General features: G+C 54.2%; 1 protein-coding gene across 1 annotated transcript in view; it reads left to right on the forward strand.

The window, feature by feature from the left end:
• The first annotated feature begins 2,154 nt into the window (after window positions 1-2,154).
• The window catches only part of DISP3 (dispatched RND transporter family member 3), a 52,623-nt gene continuing 37,349 nt past the window's right edge, over window positions 2,155-17,428 (forward strand). Inside the window, exon 1 of the mRNA XM_059894952.1 lies at window positions 2,155-2,285. The gene's annotated coding sequence lies outside the window, so the exon portion shown is untranslated. The remainder of the gene's footprint in view (window positions 2,286-17,428) is intronic.

Raw genomic sequence — 17,428 nt, forward strand, 5'->3', positions numbered from 1 at the left:
TGCCTCTGTACCTTCTGTTCCCAGAAGATCCCACATCAAGGGCTGACCAAACCCAGCCCCCACTGGAGATCATCTGGAGGCCCCAGGAGGCCAGGGAGGACTCCAAGGAGTGTGTGGGTGAGGTGGCCACAGCTATGACCAGCTAGACAGCATGAAGCTAGCACCCAAATGCGCTAAAACTAGTTCCCAGGGAAGTGAGGGCTGTGTCCCCAGGCATGGGCTGAGGGTGGCACATGGAGCACATCAATATCGCTCCCTGTGGATTTGTCCGACTGGGAGGAACAGGGAATGAGCCTTGGAGAACTTTGAGGAGGCTCCTGGAAGCAGCCTTCAAACCAACGGAAAAGAGTAAGCCATTCGCCTGCAAAAGAAAACCCTTTGCTCTCAGCTGGGCTTGGGAACACACTTTGTGTCTCCCTTATAAACAAATCTTCTCCTGGTTCTCCTTCCTCCCACCCTCTCCCATGGTGCCACGTTCTCTGCCCTCCCTCTGGGATGTGGCAAGAGAGACTAGACATTTGCAGGGCCAATCTGAGTCTGTCCCTCCGTGCGCATGTGTCAGATTCGGCCTCTGATCTGGGGGCAGTCACACACGCGCTCTCCACTTCTCGGGAAAGGTCTCCTGTCTCTCTCTCCGCTCACAGCTCAGGGAGACACCCTTCACACAGGAGCTGTCCTAAACCCTAACGTCTTCGAGGCCAGATGGGACCACTGGGAGTTCCCTGATAGATTTGGCCAGCCTGGCAATGGTTCCCACGACGATCTTGAGTACATAGGGAGTGAGTGCCAGGGTAGGGACATCGGCTCGGGCCATTTGCTTCTGCATAGATGAGCTCTCAGGGCATCCAGAATCATAAACGTCCATGTGTCCGGTTGGCAGCCAGCCACTGGGAACAGCTCCCAGGGGCTGCACACCAGAGAGACAGAGCAGGGATGCAAGGTGAGGAACAAACAGAAGCTCCACTCAGCCCTTCGATGTTAGAGGTGCTCCCAACTCAGTTCTCCTCTTTTAAAAAGAAGGGCTGCGGTACGGATTGAGCATCTGTGTGTGGGTATGGGGCCTGGTGCTTCATTTTAGAATTCAACCATGTTTCTATCTGCCCTATAAGCTGGGAACCTCCTAGAGACAGGGGTTGCATTTCGACCCCCTCTCTATTTCCTCTGTTCTGCTCTCAGCACACACTGAGGATGTATCATAAACTCCTGGCTCACCCCTTACACAACAGTAGCAATGGCCTCCCTTCGTTCTGGCTTCTATAAGTAAAACCCCTCCATCCGGCTGCTAGGGGCTGGCAACCGGTCCTCTTTCAAGACATCCCCCTTGGCTCTCCCTGGGTGACACCAATGCCAATGTCCTCTGAGTCTTTCTCTCCTGATGGAGAGAAATGAGCCAGGCAATAGCCTTGGCTCCCCGGCCCCTTCTCCTTGTGGCCCGCGAACCAGGGATATAGGCAGACCGTGTACTAAGGCTGGAGGGATGCCCGGTCCCAGGAGCTGGCATGGCTCTGGGCTCTGGTGCCAGAGAGATGAATGGAGATGGGAGGAAGGGACGGCGCCAGGAGCCTGGGCTTGGCAGCTCCCTCCGGAGGAGACCTGAGGATGCCCTCCAGTGTCCAGGAGGCTGGTGACCTGCCAAGGCTGGGCGGACGGGGAGAGGAGCGCGGGCTAGGAGAGAGGTGGGAATCTAGGAAAGGGGGGGCGGGGCAGGGGACCCTGTCAGGGCCGTTTGCAGAAGCGGGGACTGACCCACAGGGGTCGCTGCGCCCCTCGCAGTCCCCGCCCGCAGGCTTAGAGAGTCCGGCTATACCACAGCGCAGCTCTCGCAGGGGGTGCGGCGGCCGCCGTGGCGCCTGGCGGCGGGCTTTGGAGACAGCAGGGAGCGGCGGAGCGCCAGCCTTCGCCGGCTACTGACTCAAAGCCCGGCGGCGCGGAGGCCGGCGGCGCCAGGGTCTGGGGGGCGGTGTGGCCCCAGAGCCTGCCCTGCACACCCCCACGCCCCGTGGTAGGAGCCCGGACCCAAACAAAGGCGGGCGGCGAATAAAAGGCGGCGGCGGCGCAGCGAGCTCTCGGTGCGCGCTGGGGAGCGAGACACACACTTGGTCGAGCACTGTCTGTGCGCTCTGGAGCGGAGCGGGAACCCCGGCCTCCTGCAGCTCCGAACAGCTTCTCCCTGCGACTCCCGCGAGGGGACAAGTCCGCGCGGCAGGGTGGCCGCAGCCCTCGGCCCCTACGACGCGCCTCCCTCCCGCGCCCGCGGCTCAGCCAGCTCAGCTTGGCCAGCCGAGGTGAGTGCGACGGCCGCTGGGCGCCGTCCGGGTCGGGGCAGGGGGATGCATTGCTCGGAGGAGGGGGGCAAGTCCTCCGCGCCGCCCCCACCCCGGCCTGCGCGGCTCTGTATGTGAAGTTCTCCCGCTGTCCAGCCAGCCCGGGATGCGGGCCTCGGACCCTCCGGGAAAGCCGGCTGGTGGGGGGCAGAGCCCAGAGCTAGCCCCCCGCGGCCGAGCTCCAGCTCCGCACCAACTCCCCGCGGGGCCCGAGCAGCCTGGGTCTGCACCAGCCTGTTTGATGCCCACAAACGGCGAGGCTTCCGACCTCTAGTCCCCTGCTGGTCCCTGCGGATGGATGACTGATTCCGTAAAAGTTGAGCATCAGTGTGAAGCCGCCCGGGATCAGTCTCTCACCCCAGCTGGAGCTCAGGGAGGGGACTGGAAAAGATTAATGACCTCCTCTCCATCCACTTTCTACCTTAGCGCGCTCATGCTCTCGAAGGGACCTTCCCGGAGTGCTGGGGCCCAATTAACCTGGCAACCGGTCCAACCGGGCGCGCGGGAGCTCTGGGGCAGACCGGGTAGGCTTTGGAAGCTGAGCACGCACGAGAGGGTCTCCGGGCCCTGCTGAGAACGCTAGTGAGGGTGGAGATGGGGTGGGCAGCCAGCAGTGGTGGCGCTGAGGGTGTGGGGAAGATTCTCGGCGCGAGTGGCGCTGACTCCTGGGAGCAACCCCGCCACTGGGAGAACTTTTCCAAACTCCCTGGGGGGCCCGCAGCTGGGCTAGGAAGGCGCCTCCTAGGAGGCGTCCTTTCCTCGGCCCCTCTTTGCTCCACAGTTGGCCCCAGGTTCCTCTTGAGACTGGGCGCAGGTGCCCGCCCGTCCACGCCCGGGGTCAGTTCCGCGGACAGCACCTGGAGGCGGCCTTGGAGACTCACAACCCCCGCGCACGTGCCCACGGACCCAAGAACACACAGACCCCCAGTCCATGCACACGCTCACACAGGTCTACCCGCAAACCACAGACCCACAAACAATCCCCACGCAGATTCATAGTGCACTCACGCGATATACATCCACCCACACTCCACACAATCGGCACACGGAGGGAAGATCCACACGCACGTGAACAAACACAGATCTTCCCACAAGCACCAGCAAGCCGAGCAATACCTTCACTCAGGTCCTGCTGTCTCTGGACGTCTGACTGAGCCTCAGACTTCAGAGCTCACCTCCGGGTGCTCACAGGGATGCCCGGTGACTCACAGAACTGCTCAGGCTCCGTCCCTCAGCCTCAGCCCTCCTCGCCCCCCACCCCCCGCCCCCATGCACACACACCCTTTGAGGGAAGCAGCGGGTCACAAAGAAAACCCTCCCCCCACCCCAGTGCAGACTTGGTCAGGAACCAGGGTATCTGCCAGATGGAAGGAGTAGCCTGGCCCAGTGGAAGCGGCAAACAGAAGCCCAGCCTTACAGAATCTTGGTATTGGGCTCAAGAGTCCATTTTTCTCGGCTCACCACCCTCATGCCTGCTCCCCTTTCTTACTTCAGACAAAGCTCCTGCAACCAAGGTCCACATCCGTCTCTCTGCATCATTCTTTGCTTGCACTTTCTGTCTCTTTGTTTCCCTGCTCGGTTCCCCTCCCCCATGTTTATCTTTCACACACACACACACACACACACACCCCTTTTGTCTTTCCCAATTCCTCTTTCCCAGCTGCCTTCACTCTCTCCCCAACTTTCCTGCAGCCTGGGTCTGATCCAGTCGGTGTTTGCTCCAATGCGGCCACAGCTGACCCTTAGGGGGAGCTGACTTCATTCTCCCAGCAGAATCTACGCCCCCATACCTCTCTCTTTGGAAGTCTGACCTTCCTCCCCATGGGGAGCTTCTGCCCCCTCCCCGGGAAAACCTCCAGGGCCAGATGACACAGATCCCTCACAGTCTCTCCAAGGGGCCAGGATTCCTCAGTTCTGGAATCGCAGCAAGCCCCTTAAAATCCAGAAACTGAGCTGAGGAAGAGTCACAGAGTGATGTAGTGGGAGGAACACTGGAGTGGAAGTGGGGAGTGGGGAGGCAGGTCCTAGATTCAGCGTGGCCACAGGCTCCCAGTGTGTCCATGGGCAAATTCCCTTCTCTGAGCCTTAGGCTTCCCCATCCGTACAAGGACAGGGCTGGTTGAGGTGACCTTCAAGGGTCCCAGTTTGGCCCTAATAATGTGGGACATTGGCTTTCTCCTGAGTCTCTTGAGTGTGGGTGGGATTGAAAATTGTGATTCTAACCCCAGAGTTTATGGTACCTTTCCCCTTCCTCAGAGCACCCACCACCGGTGAAGGCATCCTGTCCCCTGAGCAACGGATGTTCAGATGATTTCCTTTATGGGACCAGAGATGTCAAGTAATTTCCTTGAGGTCGCACCACTGAAGTGCCATCTCCACTGGGGCAGGCACTGATTCTACTGTCAGTATATCCTCTGCATGAACCACTGGTTGTGCTGGTGGAAGCTTGGTGGATGAATGAATGAGTGAATGAATGAATGAGAGGAAGGGTCAGGACTAAAACCTGGATCCCCTGACCCTCGGAATCTTGGAATTATGGTTTAAGCCCTTTTCTCTGATAGTTTAGGCATGTTTCCCTTGTCTCCTCATTTCCCCTTCCACTCACCTGGTCATTCAAAGGCAGATGGAATTGTCTGAGTCCCTTCCTCCCTTAAGGCAGACTCTGGGCTGGTTGCAAATGACCACAGAGAAGGGACTAGCTGAGAGCAGCTTTAGAGGCCGTGCCTGGTGGGTAGAGGCTTGGCAGTCAACTCCAAGTCCCGAAGACTCTACCAAGTAGGCTGTCCACGGGCAGCTGGCCAGGATCTGCAGCCGGGTGGGAAGACAGTCATCGCTACCATTTGGCTAAGCAACCACTTCTCACAGCCCCATGAGCTGGGTACTGCGAAAATCACCTCTACAGATGAGCGAAGCGAGATGCTGAAAGATGAGGTGGCTTCCCTAAGGGCAAGCAGCCAGCCCACTCTCAGTCATAAAAATAGGTGCCCCCAAACGGTGGTGGTGGTGGTGGCAGCAGTGGTTGATAAAGATGTTATTGGTATTGATAATGATGTGAGCATCATGGTGCTTGGAAACTCAATGATTTGCCTCTTTGGTTCCCTTCCCCCTCTTTGAAATTGCTCCCCACCCAAACCTCTTGTATTCTTCCCCCCCCCCCATACTTGGAGAAACTGAGAGCTTGGATAGTGAGGCAGGGGTGTCTGATCATCTGTCACTCTTAGCCAAGGAAGAGGGCTTGTCATCTGAAAGCTTCCTTCTCTTGCCCACCCTTCCCACACCTGAGCATGTCTCCTGCCAGAGAAGCCTGGAGCAGTGTCAAAGTCTGTCAGAACACCCTTGCAAGCTGGGTTCCAAATGCAAAGCCCAGGGAAAATAAGTAAAGAGGGCAGTGCTGGCCCGAAATAGAAACATGCACCAACTCACAAATATGCATGTTTTCCAAAAGTCGCATTTCACGGCCAAGACAGCGTGGCTCACGTTCCAGCTGCTCGACTAAGGCCGGAAGCAGGTATGCTGCCAGGACTGGTCCAGGGAAGGTGGCAGAGCCTCCCCCGCCAGCTCACTCCCTGCCTGGCCCTGAGAGACCAGACGGCGCTCCGCTCCTCACCAGCTGGAAGGTACACAGTTGGGAGGACTGAGGTAACGTGTCTCTGGTAGTCAGAGCTCTTTGGAAATGGGCACCAAACAAGGCTGATGGCCTTGGTTCCTCTGCCTTACAATGGCAGCAGCAGGCTTGTAATAACAATCCTGATAATAATAGCTGCCATTTGTTGAGTACCTGCTATGTGCCAGGTACCAAGCATTTACACGCGTAAATGGAAGGGGTCACTTAACCTCGCAACCATCTCATGGCACATGGATTGTTATCCCCATTTAATATGAGGGGAAACCAAGGTTTGGAGAAGTCAAGAGGTCTGCCCAAGGCCACACAGCTAGAAGGGGCCAAGTTGGGGTCAGATTTCCACCTGAATGAAGCAGGAGCCCCTATTTTGCCCAGTACTCTGCATTGTTTCTGCCATTCATTCATTCAATACATTTTTTTTGGTCAAGAAACTCACTTATGTGATGGTTTTCAAAAGAATGTAAATTCATCTGCCGGCTGGGCCAGGGGTAAAGGGCAGACTTTAGCTCTGGCCATCCCAGGATCGGTACTCGAGGCTTCCAGGCTGGGGCTGGAACTGGGTGTCTTACCTCTGCATCTTGGGCTCTGTCCCCAACCATGAGAGCCCAGACCTGTCTGCCTGGCGGGGTGGGCTCAGGCGGGAGTCCCGCTGTGAAGCCTGGACTATGAAAAACAATTTAACTCCATGAGAGGTTAGGGCTGCGAGAGGCCTCTGCAGATGGGGAAGTTACTTCAGAGAGGGCAAGTGAGCTGCCCAGCATCACCCAGCATGTTGGTGGCAGAGCCTGAATCTCAGAATCCCAGGCTGGCGTGCCATGTGGCCAGGCTGGCCTCCTTGAGTATGTGGGAAGCGTCCACATGGCCCCAGTGAAGGGGATTGAACGGGTGCAGGCAGTAAACCTAACACTTCCCTTCCAAGCACAGAGGTGAGATGCAGCTGGTTTTCACTGCCAAGTCCTCTCTTCCGCATCCCCCCTTATATCAAGACTGACCCTGCTGACCTGCCCAGGTCCCCCCTTCGTCACCGTGAACAACAGCATTAACAGATACAGAACATTTGCCATGTGCCAGGCACAGTGCTAAAAGCTTGACGTGGCCTAATTGATGTAATCCCCACAACGACCCTGGAAGGTAAGTGTACTTATTCCACTTTGCAATTGAAGGACCCGGGCTTGAGAGGTTGACTCGCTTGCCCAAGGCCACACAGCTAGGAAAGAGGCATGTGGAGACCTGCAGAGCCCCTGCCAGCAGGTTTACTCTGGGGGTGAGGAGGGAGAAGGTTTGGAACCAAAGCCAAGGGGAAGGAGGAGCCGATGGGCAGCAGCAGGCTATTTATATCACACCTCTAGGCCTCGTCATGCTTGCTGGCATTGGTGCCAGCAGCGGCTGACCCTCTGCCAAAACCTGGAAGGAAGAAGCCCAGCGCAGGGTCCTGGGACCAGCCCCTGGGGGACACTAGCGAAGCGTAGGGTCTGGGTATGTTTCTCCCTGAACTCAAGGGAAAGAACCCGCTAGGCATGTGGGACTCCCAGAGATGCCCTTAGTCCTGGCATCCTGCTTTCTCTCTTTGCTCCTCCCTCTGAGGGAACTAGACTGGCAATCTGGGCAATTTGGAAAGGGCCGTTGGGTGGAAGATTAGGGTCTTGCTGTATCAGTGAACCTGACCACTGGGAATGAGGAAGTAGTGGTGACAATGGGAAGGACTGGCTTGGATTTAGGTACCAGCAGGTGCCATCCAGGTCTCTTATAGGGGGCACTCCCTGGAACTAGGGAATGGTGTCCTGGGATACAGCGTCCAGAGGCTTAAATCTCCTCTACCAGAAAAAGCCTTCTCCTTAATCCCGCATCCCACGAGTGTCTGCCTGAGCAGCCCCACTGTGTGCCAGGCATGAAGAAGTGGAAACGCCTCCGTCTCTGTCCTTGTAGAGCTCACCAGAGTCTCCCATCCCTGCCCCAGCACCCCCTACCTGGACCAGAGGTGATGGATGATAAGTAATAGCTCATCCAGCTCCCCCACCAGAAGTAGAAGAGGGACCCAGGTGCCCTCTGGGGCTCAGAGAACATGATCCAGGCCAGTGGTCATTTCACAGTGGGAAGGAAATTTCCTGTGGGTGGTGCCTGCAGTACACTTGGGTACCCTCCGCAGCTTGATGTCTTGGTGGGAGAGGGGGTACGGTAGGGAAGGCTCATCCCCGCTCAGCCATCTGCTTGAGCCATCCAACACACATACTGGCACCTGGACGATGCGTCCTTTGCCAAACCTTGTTAATAGAGGAGACATGACTGCCAGCTGGAAGCCACTCCTGTCATGAAGGAGAATGTGGCGATCGTGTCTCGGGGGAAGGCAGCTTAAATGGGGTCGGAGTTGGAACAGTTGTGGCAAACTGGAGTTCCTGGGATGTTTGGGGAGGAGCATGTGTTTCCCCCCCACCCCCTTCCCACTGGATTGGCCTTTGCACGGTCCTGGAGGATTTCTCTTGTTCTTAGTCAGGAAGGTTCTGCAGGGTGATCACCCCGATGATAACGATGATTATCATAACGGCCAACATATTTTGACTGTTTACTACCTGCTAGGCACTGGGCTTAGGGCTTTATAGGTATTATCTTATTGCATCCTCATACCTACTCTATGAGAGAGTTACCATTATTGTTCCATTTTAGAGATGAGAAATGTGAAACACAGACTAAACAGCTTGCCAGTAAGCCACAGAAACAGGGCTCAAACCCAGGCAAGCTGGCCTCAGTGCACGATCGTGACCACCATATGATGACTGCAGCTCGTGCTTTGGCCTTTATATCAACTTGATTTGGGTCCTTACAGATGAGTATGATTGAAATCAAACGACCTTTTGGATCCTTCAGTCATCTGGGTGATTTGTACATATGGGCTCGGTCTGCGTCCTGGTTGACAGGGTGACGTGGATTGACCATTTGCTCCTTGACTACCAAGCCACCGAACAGATCACTTTTTGGATATCCAGATGTGGGCAACATCTGGCAGACTGGCAGGGCTTTTCTGGCTTTCATCCAGAAGTTTCCCCTTTTCATCCCATGTAGATACAGCTGAGACTTGCATCCCTCTGGACATAATCATATGTGAGAACTTTCTGTTTGAAATATTATTTGCTGGTTTTATAATATCATCTTGTGACTTCACAAAGGCAGGATGCTGGTTTTGGTTCCTCTCTGCAATCCAGGCCTGGGAGACATTCAGCTAAGCTAGAGAGAAATCAGGCTTTGATCTCTCAGCAGCCAGAAGAAAAACAACCCCCTTCCCTTCTCCAACCAGAGAAGCTGGGAAGAGGCTGGCTGGTGAAGAGCATTGTAGGTTAGTAGCTGCTGCATGTTCCCTGCAAGGGTTCCTGACTTGGTGACCTGGTCTTCCAGAGGCTTTGAGTGGAAGATCCCAGAGTAACAGAGCCAGGAATCTGTGATGAACAGGGACGAGTCAGCCAGGAGGCACTCTTGGGCATTAATGCTCATGAGAATAGACCTGGGATGCGAAGGTTCATGGAGCCTTACAGAGGAAAGGAGTTCAAGACACCACAAAGTTAAGATAATGATGATTTAACAGAAAGTCCTTATTTTATATAGCAAGCACCAACAAGTGAATGAATGAAGACGATGAATGAATGAATGAGTGAATGAATGCATGAAAATAGAATTGTTGAATGGGGCCGAGAGACTTTGACAGCCAGGGCCTGGATTTGGCCGCACCTGACCCCAAGTACTGACAAGGCAAAGGATTCTTTTCTTGTCCGCTGGAACACCCTTCAGCTCAGAGGCAGGGAGACAGAGTCTGAATCCTTGAACCTTGCCCTCTCACTGCATATCCCATCCCCACCCCATTGTGCAGGGCCCTCTGGTCACCGGGCTCCTCTGGCTCTTGGCCGTGGCAGGGATTGGAACCCAGGAGACTGCCAAGCTGATGGAGACTGCAGCCCCAGTACCCTGAAAAATCTGCAACCCTCTTCACCTTCCCAGCTGCTTCCCTAGCCCTAAGCCACCCCGTCTTCTCTGTTATCACACTTCTGTGTCCTGGCTTTTTGAGGACTCCAAATGACAGAGCTAGGAAATACCTGAAATCTCATTGAGTCCAGCCCTCCCATTTTACAGAAGGGCAAACTGAGGCCGAGGAAGGAAGAAAGACTAGCCCAAGGTCATGAGCAAATAGGAGACTGAGCCCTATCATTGTGGGAGGATTTGAGGGAAGTTCCTATGATGCCTCGGATAACACTGCATCAGAGAGCAGGGTGGGGGTGGGACGGAAGGGGCCCGACATTCTGGAGCCCAGGTGGCTTCATTGGGTCTTTCCTGGCCTCTGAAGCAGGGCCAGGAGCAACAGTTCTGAGTTCCTGGGGCCTTGAATCTCCCAAGCATTTCATGGGAAAGGCAGCAGAGTTGGGGAGGGGTGCTACTTGGGGTCTGTTCTTCATCTTGGACCCTCTGCTCCAGCAGCTGAGCTCCAACCCTCTGTTCCTGTCTCTGTAGGCAGCTACACCATCATGGAGGGTGGGCTGAGGGCCAGGGTCAGACTCCCCACCCTGCCAGGGCCCTCTCTGCTGGCCCCGGCTGTGGAAGGGCTCTGAGTGCACCTCCTGGACTGACCCCTCCCTCCCCACTGTACACACCTGCACTGCCAATCAGCAGGGTAGCCAGGAAGCACTTCCCCGTGCAGGCGCAGGCACGGAAGGTGCATTTCCACCCGGCCAACCAAGATGATGAAGTTGGATGTCACCCCCTGGTGCTTTTTCTCTCCTCCTTTCCCAGGAGCCAGGGTTGTGCCTGTGGCCAGAATGACTCCTGGGGGCAGTGGCTGGGCGGGGGGATGGGGGGCAACATGTGCGAACACCAGTGGGGATTGGGAAGGCAGACTCTAGCACTGTGAGAGTTTTCCAACAGTGAGACTCAAAACCTAATATAATGAGACGAGTACTGAGCTTATCAGAAGTCAGGTTCAAATAAATCCCTTTACTTCTTTTAGCCTCAGTTTTCTTGCTTGCAAATTGGAAATAATTCCTAAGACTAGAAAACCTGTATGAAAATCACCTACAGGCTGTAAGTTGCTGCAGTGATGAAGCACCTTTCAATCCCTCAGGATGAGACGATCAAGGACAGGATCAAGGCTATGGCTTAGGGACACGAGAGCCCCAGCAGTCACCAACATCTCCTTGCTGTGCTGCTTTCATCTGGGGCTGGCCTCCTTGGCCTTCCACGAGTCCAGGCAGCAGGGGCTGGGGGAGTCCCAGGTTCTCAGAAGGGGAGATTTGTCCTAAGACTTCTCACTTTCTTTCTGGGCAGTGAGGCTGGGGATACAGCCTCTTTCTACAGCTCCATCCCAAACCAGCCGTGGTGGCCGGTCGGTGGGTTTGAGTACTTTGAGTGTCTGCTTTCTATCTTTCAGCTTCCAATTAGCCCTCAAGCTTCGCTTTTGTGGTATGGGGCCAAGAAGAGTCTTGGAACGTCCCCAGACCCACAGATGTGGTCTGGGTATGTGGGGGGAGAGGAGGGGTAGTGGTCTCCAAAGCGTTCCTCAGAGCTAAGGACTGGCAGGTTACCACCTGCTATGTCCCAGCGAAGCCGATGGCATCCAGCCAGCACACTTTATTTGGCTGTTCCTGCTTCTTGGCTTGATGATACATCAGGACCCAGCCTGGGTGTCCCCACCCCCACCCAGTTATATGTTAGCTTCTGAATAGGGATGAAGGGGAACACCTCCCCTTCTTCTGCCTCCCCCTCTTGGGCAGCAGCTAAGAATCAGAGGTGGAGAGTTTAGAGAGCATCTCTCACAACCCACCATCTGACAGATGGGGAACCACCCAACCAGAGATGTTAAGTGACTTGTTCTAAGTAACACAGCAGGCTGGTGGCAGGGCAGGTCCCTACTCCCAGCCTCCAGGGCCACTGCTGCTGCCCCCGGACCCCTCCCCCACTGACGCCTCCTCTCTTGTCCCTGAGCTTGAGCTCGCAGAAAGAGCCAGCTGGAGCCGGAGAGGAGATGCAAGGGGAATTGTTTTACATATTTGTTAATTGGGTCTCAGAGAGAGAGAAGGGCTCTGAGCTCATCAGCCAGGAAGGAATCCAATTTGGCTTTTATGGCCATTGTTATTGGTTGTATTTTGTGGGGATCTTTTTATTTTTTATTAATCCAGCGGTCTGGGGGCTGGGGAGCCGACCAGCTGCTGGGTCCCGTGGGCCCTCCTGCTCCCACGAATTCCAGGCAGCTCAGGACTTGGGACTGGGGGTGGGGGAGAGGTGGTGGGAAGGGGCGGCCTGGACAGGTTGACCAAGGTATGCAGTGAGGGTTTTCAGGAACCTTCTGATCCTTCGGGCGAGGGGTGTCAGGGGCCCTGGCTGTATTTCACAGGCTCTGCAAGTATCGCTGGGTTTATTAAGCTTTTTTTTTTTTTAAATTTATTTATTTATTTTTGGCTGCGTTGGGTCTTCATTGCTGAGTGCGGGCTTTCTCTAGTTGCGGCAAGCGGGGGCTACTCTTCGTTGCAGTGCGCAGGCTTCTCACTGCGGTGGCTTCTCTTGTTGTGGAGCATGGGCTCTAGGCGTGTGGGCTTCGGTAGTTGTGGCTCATGGGCTCTAGAGCGCAGGTTCAGTAGTTGTGGTGCACGGGCTTAGGTTGCTCCGTGGCATGTGGGGTCTTCCCGGACCAGGGCTCGAACCCGTGTTCCCTGCATTGGCAGGCAGATTCTTAACCACTGCGCCACCAGGGAAGCCCTTAATTTATTTTTATTTATTTATTTTTGGCTGTGTTGGGTCTTCGTTTCTGTGCGAGGGCTTTCTCTAGTTGCGGCAAGCGGGGGCCACTCTTCATTGCGGTGCGCGGGCCTCTCACTATCGTGGCCTCTCGTTGCGGAGCGCAGGCTCAGTAGTTGTGGTGCACAGGCTTAGGTTGCTCCGTGGCATGTGGGATCTTCCCAGACCAGGGCTCGAACCCGTGTCCCCTGCATTAGCAGGCAGATTCTCAACCACTGCGCCACCAGGGAAGCCCCCCTATTAAGCTTTTATTGCCTTTTTCTCAGAAATGCAAGACTGCTTGGAGGGCAGGCCTGATGGGTCTGGGCCGTGAGGCCTGAGTTGTGCATGCGGAACAGGGTGGGGAGGGGGGGACAAGAGTGGGTCAGTGAGTGGAATTCCCTTGGGCAGTGGAGCACAGTGGCTAAAAGGATGGGCTCTGATTCAGGCCTGCAGAGGCTCAGATCCCAGCCCCACTCCTGCTGCCTTGTAGAGCTGAGGCTGGATCAGACAAGGTGTAAACAAGTAAAGCACCAGTGACAGCACGCAGCAGTGCTCGGTGGATGGGAAGCCCCTTGCGTAGGGCCTTCTATTTTCTTTCGCTGCCTGCCCCACGAGAAAGAGCTGGATGGCAGATCTGGACGGCCTGTGTGTGTCCTTTCTCTGGACATAAAGTACTATTCCTGGCCCAAATGGCATCATTTCTCCCCTCCCCATGGCTGAAGGAAGAGGTGCTTGGAGGAGTGGGCCCTGGCCAGAGATCCAGGAGCCTGAGTCCATCCCTAGAGCTGGCGGGGGGGGGGGGGGCGTAGGACAAGCCTGAGGAGAGGCTAGTGTGAGCCCCAGCAAGGGGAAGGCCAAAGGCAAGGTCACCTGCTGGAGGAAGCCACTGGGAATAGGGGAGGGTGGCCAGGGCAGCAGGGTCTTTCACAGAATAGTCCTGGAGTACCTGCAAAAGAGTCACCTGGGGAGGTGGTGTAAATACAGATTCCTGGGCCCCATCCCCTGAGCATCTGATTGACGGGATCTAGTGTCTGGCCCAGGAGTTTGCCTTTTAACAAGTGCACCTGGTGACTGATCCATATTAAAGTCTGAGGGCTGATGTAGCAGAGAATAGAAAAGTCAGCTCCAGCCGACTTGTAGACCTGGCCACGAGCAGGGGCCAGGTTTGGGGCTCTTCCCATCTTTGAAGCTCATCATGACAGTACTAGCTGCTGTGACTTAGCCAGCAGGGTGTCACCACCCCATTTTTCAGATCAGGAAACTGAGACTTGCCCAAGGCACCCCGTTAGTGGCAGAGCCAGGGTTTGAACCCAGGGCTGTCTCTCCTCCTTCCCCCCAAAATCAGGCCCTGGTGCTCTTAATACCTGACATCCCTCTTAGTGTTGGGGGACCAGTTCTGTTCCACTGAGCCCACCAGAGAGAGAACACACAGAATGGGGGAAGCTTAGGCCGTTGTGACCATTAATGTTGGGTTCCTCTGGTGCTGGCTGGGATGTTTCCCCGGGTGATATATTGATGAGATCAAAGCTTGTTTGCCTGATACATATCGAGCTGTTGGGCTTCTGAGTCAGTGCCCACAGTTTCCTCACCAGCTGTCAACCTGGGGAGGCCAGCCGTCCTTCATGTGCTCCATCTCCGCAGCCTGCCCTTCTCTGAGAAATGGGGCGCCTGGACGGGCTCACCACAGAGCCCCTCTCCCAGATCCCTTCCCTCTCCCACCACACCTGGGCTCCCAATAAATAAGCCCAGACTTTCTTTGGGGGGAGAAGTGGTCGTGTACATCCCTCTTCCTGCCCTCTGTTGGCAAATTTAGCCGATAGAATGGTATTTCTTAGGGGGCAGGAGGTCTAATGGGGGGTAGGTGCAGGTGTTTGCTTCAGCTGCAGCTGTGAAGCCAGATTTCTGCAGGGCTGGGGCAGGGAGGATGGGGGTGATAGATTTAGGGTCTTCTTGTTGAGGAGAAGGCTCAGAAAGCCACCCAGCCACACTCCTTCCTCCGTGGATTTGAAGGGCATTCCCTGTCTCTGTTGCCATTTTCATCTGAGATTCTGGATAGGACTTGGAGCTTCTTGAGAGAAGAGTCCAGGAGGATCCTTGGATCCAGCTGCTGGGATGGGGCTCCCTGCTTCACCCCCACTTTCCCTCTGGGGAAATTATATTAGTGGGGGTCCTCCAGAGAAACAGAACCAATAGGATGTTTATTAGGTAGAGAGAGAGAGAGAGAGAGAGAGATTGAGAAGAGTTGAGGCATCCCGATATCTGCAGTTGGCAAGCTGGGACCCAGGAGAGCTAATGGTGTAGCTCCAGTCTGTGTCCAAAGGCCTGAGATTCAGGAGAGCTGATTATGTAAGTTCCCGTCTGAAAGCCAGCAGACTCGAGACCCAGGAAGAGCCAATGTTTCAGTCCGAGTCTGAAGACTGGAAAAGACCAATGTCCCAGCTCAGGCAGTCAGCAGAAAGCGTTCCCTCTTACTCAGCCTTTTTATTCCATTCAGGTCTTCAACTGATTGGATGAGGCCCACCCACACTAGGGGAGGCCATATGCTTTACTCAGTCTGCACATCCAGAATCATGTTTGGTCAAATGTCTGGCATCCCATGGGCCAGTCAAGCTGACACATACTATTAACCGTCACATCCATGCTTTCCTTGAAGGGAAGGCCAAGCATCCAAGGCTGGTGGAGACTTCCTTTGCATCATGCCCTGAGCTGCGTGTCACCTACTAAAAGCAGAATTGCTGAGACTTGCGTGCTTTCAGATCTTACGGGGAGGCTACAGGCTTGCTAAAGGGCAGTGGGTTTCCTCAGTGAGTATTTACATCTCAGCTCTCAAGGAACTCAAAGGCTGCTTGGAATGGTGAAAAGAACATAGGCTTCGGGATTAGTAGACCTGAGGTTCAAATGCTAGTTCCATGCCTTATTAGCTGTGTGACCACAAGAGAGTCCCTTAACCTCTCTGACTGTTTATTACTCTGTAAGATGGGGATGCTTATATAACTCCCTTGCAGAGCTGATATATGAGAGAGGGTGCTTGCACATGGTAGGTGCACAGCTAATTATTATGTTATGATTCTCTTCCTGGGTGTCAGTTTCTGCATTGAGCTAGCTGGGTTTCCGGCTTCATCCCATCTGCGTGATTTTGACCCAGTTTTATCACCATGTCTCCAATGTATCTGCAGCCTCCTGGCCTGAGATGGAGTACTCAGGTATCCAAGAAGAATTTGGAATTCTGGATAGCAGGCACATAGTTGGGGCATATGGAGGCTGGCAGACTCTTAGAAGATGGGGTATTAGGATTTAGGACAGTGACGCCTGGTAGGGACCAAGCCCTCATCTTTCCTTTCCTCTCTTCTCCACCTCTGATGAGCTAAATTCACCAAAGGGGTAGATCCATAACCAGAGAGTGGAGAAGGGCACAATGTCCCCACTGCAGCACATCAGGAGGAGATGGAGCTGTTTGACTCAAAATATCTCATTTTGAATTTCTGCCCAAATCTCTTAGCCCAAGAGTAGGAAAATCAAAGACCCCAAGATGTTTCCAAGAACTAGAGCTGAACCAGGGAGGCAAAACACCCCTAGACAGGAAGAAAAAGCTGATTAGCTCCTAATTACCATTAAATTATATATACATATACATGCTTTAAGCCGAATCTGCAAGGCTAATGTGATTTTTTTATTACATTTTAATAGTCTGGCTGGGATGGGGAAATGAAGAAGGAAGCGTTCTGTTACCCTCCGTTAGAAGGAGGGAAGTTGTAAACAGGGATACAGGCAGCTCAGGCATGGGGCCACATCCTTTGGAGCCTTTCTGGAGAAGAGCAGGGCCCAGTGTGGGGCTGAGGGTGTCTGAGAAAATACCGCCTCCCACCAAAGCCCCGTTCTGTCTGGATGGGGAAGTCCATCTGGCTTGTGACTTGAAGAATACCTCTTTCCTCGACCTTAAAAATAGCTTCCCTATGTTGGCTCTTTGGGTCCCCATATCATCTTCCCCAGGCCTGGTTGTTCCCTAGGGCTGCCAAAAACTGCCTCCAGAATCTGGTGATGGAGCAGGTAGAGCACTCCTTTGAGCCAAGTGTCCTGGCTCTGCCACTGAAATATGACCTTGGGTAAGACTCTTCTCTGGGCTTAGTTTCTAAGCTGTGAAATGAAGGAGTGGGATCAGGTGTGCTCTGATGTCCCTTCTGAGTCTGATAAGACAGGATCTACTTCCTGGTCATTTTAAAGACTCCTCTGTCCATCTCAGGGGAATAGAAGATTCCACACTCACTCACTCATTGGGCATTTGCCACCTCCCGCTCTCCCCAGGTCCTTCTGCTTTCTAACCAGGATCTCTCTTGCTGCAACTCTCCACGTTGCCTCTCCTTGGAGGACAGAACCCTCCCCCCTCCCATGCCTATTATAGTAACTCCTCAAAGAGTCGAAGGCTGTTAACAAAATCCCTTCTACACACATACACACATGTTCTATTTTTAAATAACGTTTATTTCTGATTCTAAAAGTCCAGCTGTACCTGATCATTGTAGAAAAATTGGAAATAGACAAGTATAAAGAAGAAAATAAAAATCACCCATAATCCTCCCAGACAGAGATAACCACTAGTAATGGGGTTTTTTAACGCATATATATGTAGATTTTTTTTTCTGTTATAAAATTGGGATAATGCTGCAAATGTGGCCTTGGGTTGCCCCAAGCCTGGCCCTTGAAATTGGGCCAGGTCCTTTCTTCTGAGGCTCCT

Source organism: Balaenoptera ricei, chromosome 1 (genome assembly GCF_028023285.1).
Source record: "Balaenoptera ricei isolate mBalRic1 chromosome 1, mBalRic1.hap2, whole genome shotgun sequence".
NCBI classification, from domain to species: domain Eukaryota; kingdom Metazoa; phylum Chordata; class Mammalia; order Artiodactyla; family Balaenopteridae; genus Balaenoptera; species Balaenoptera ricei.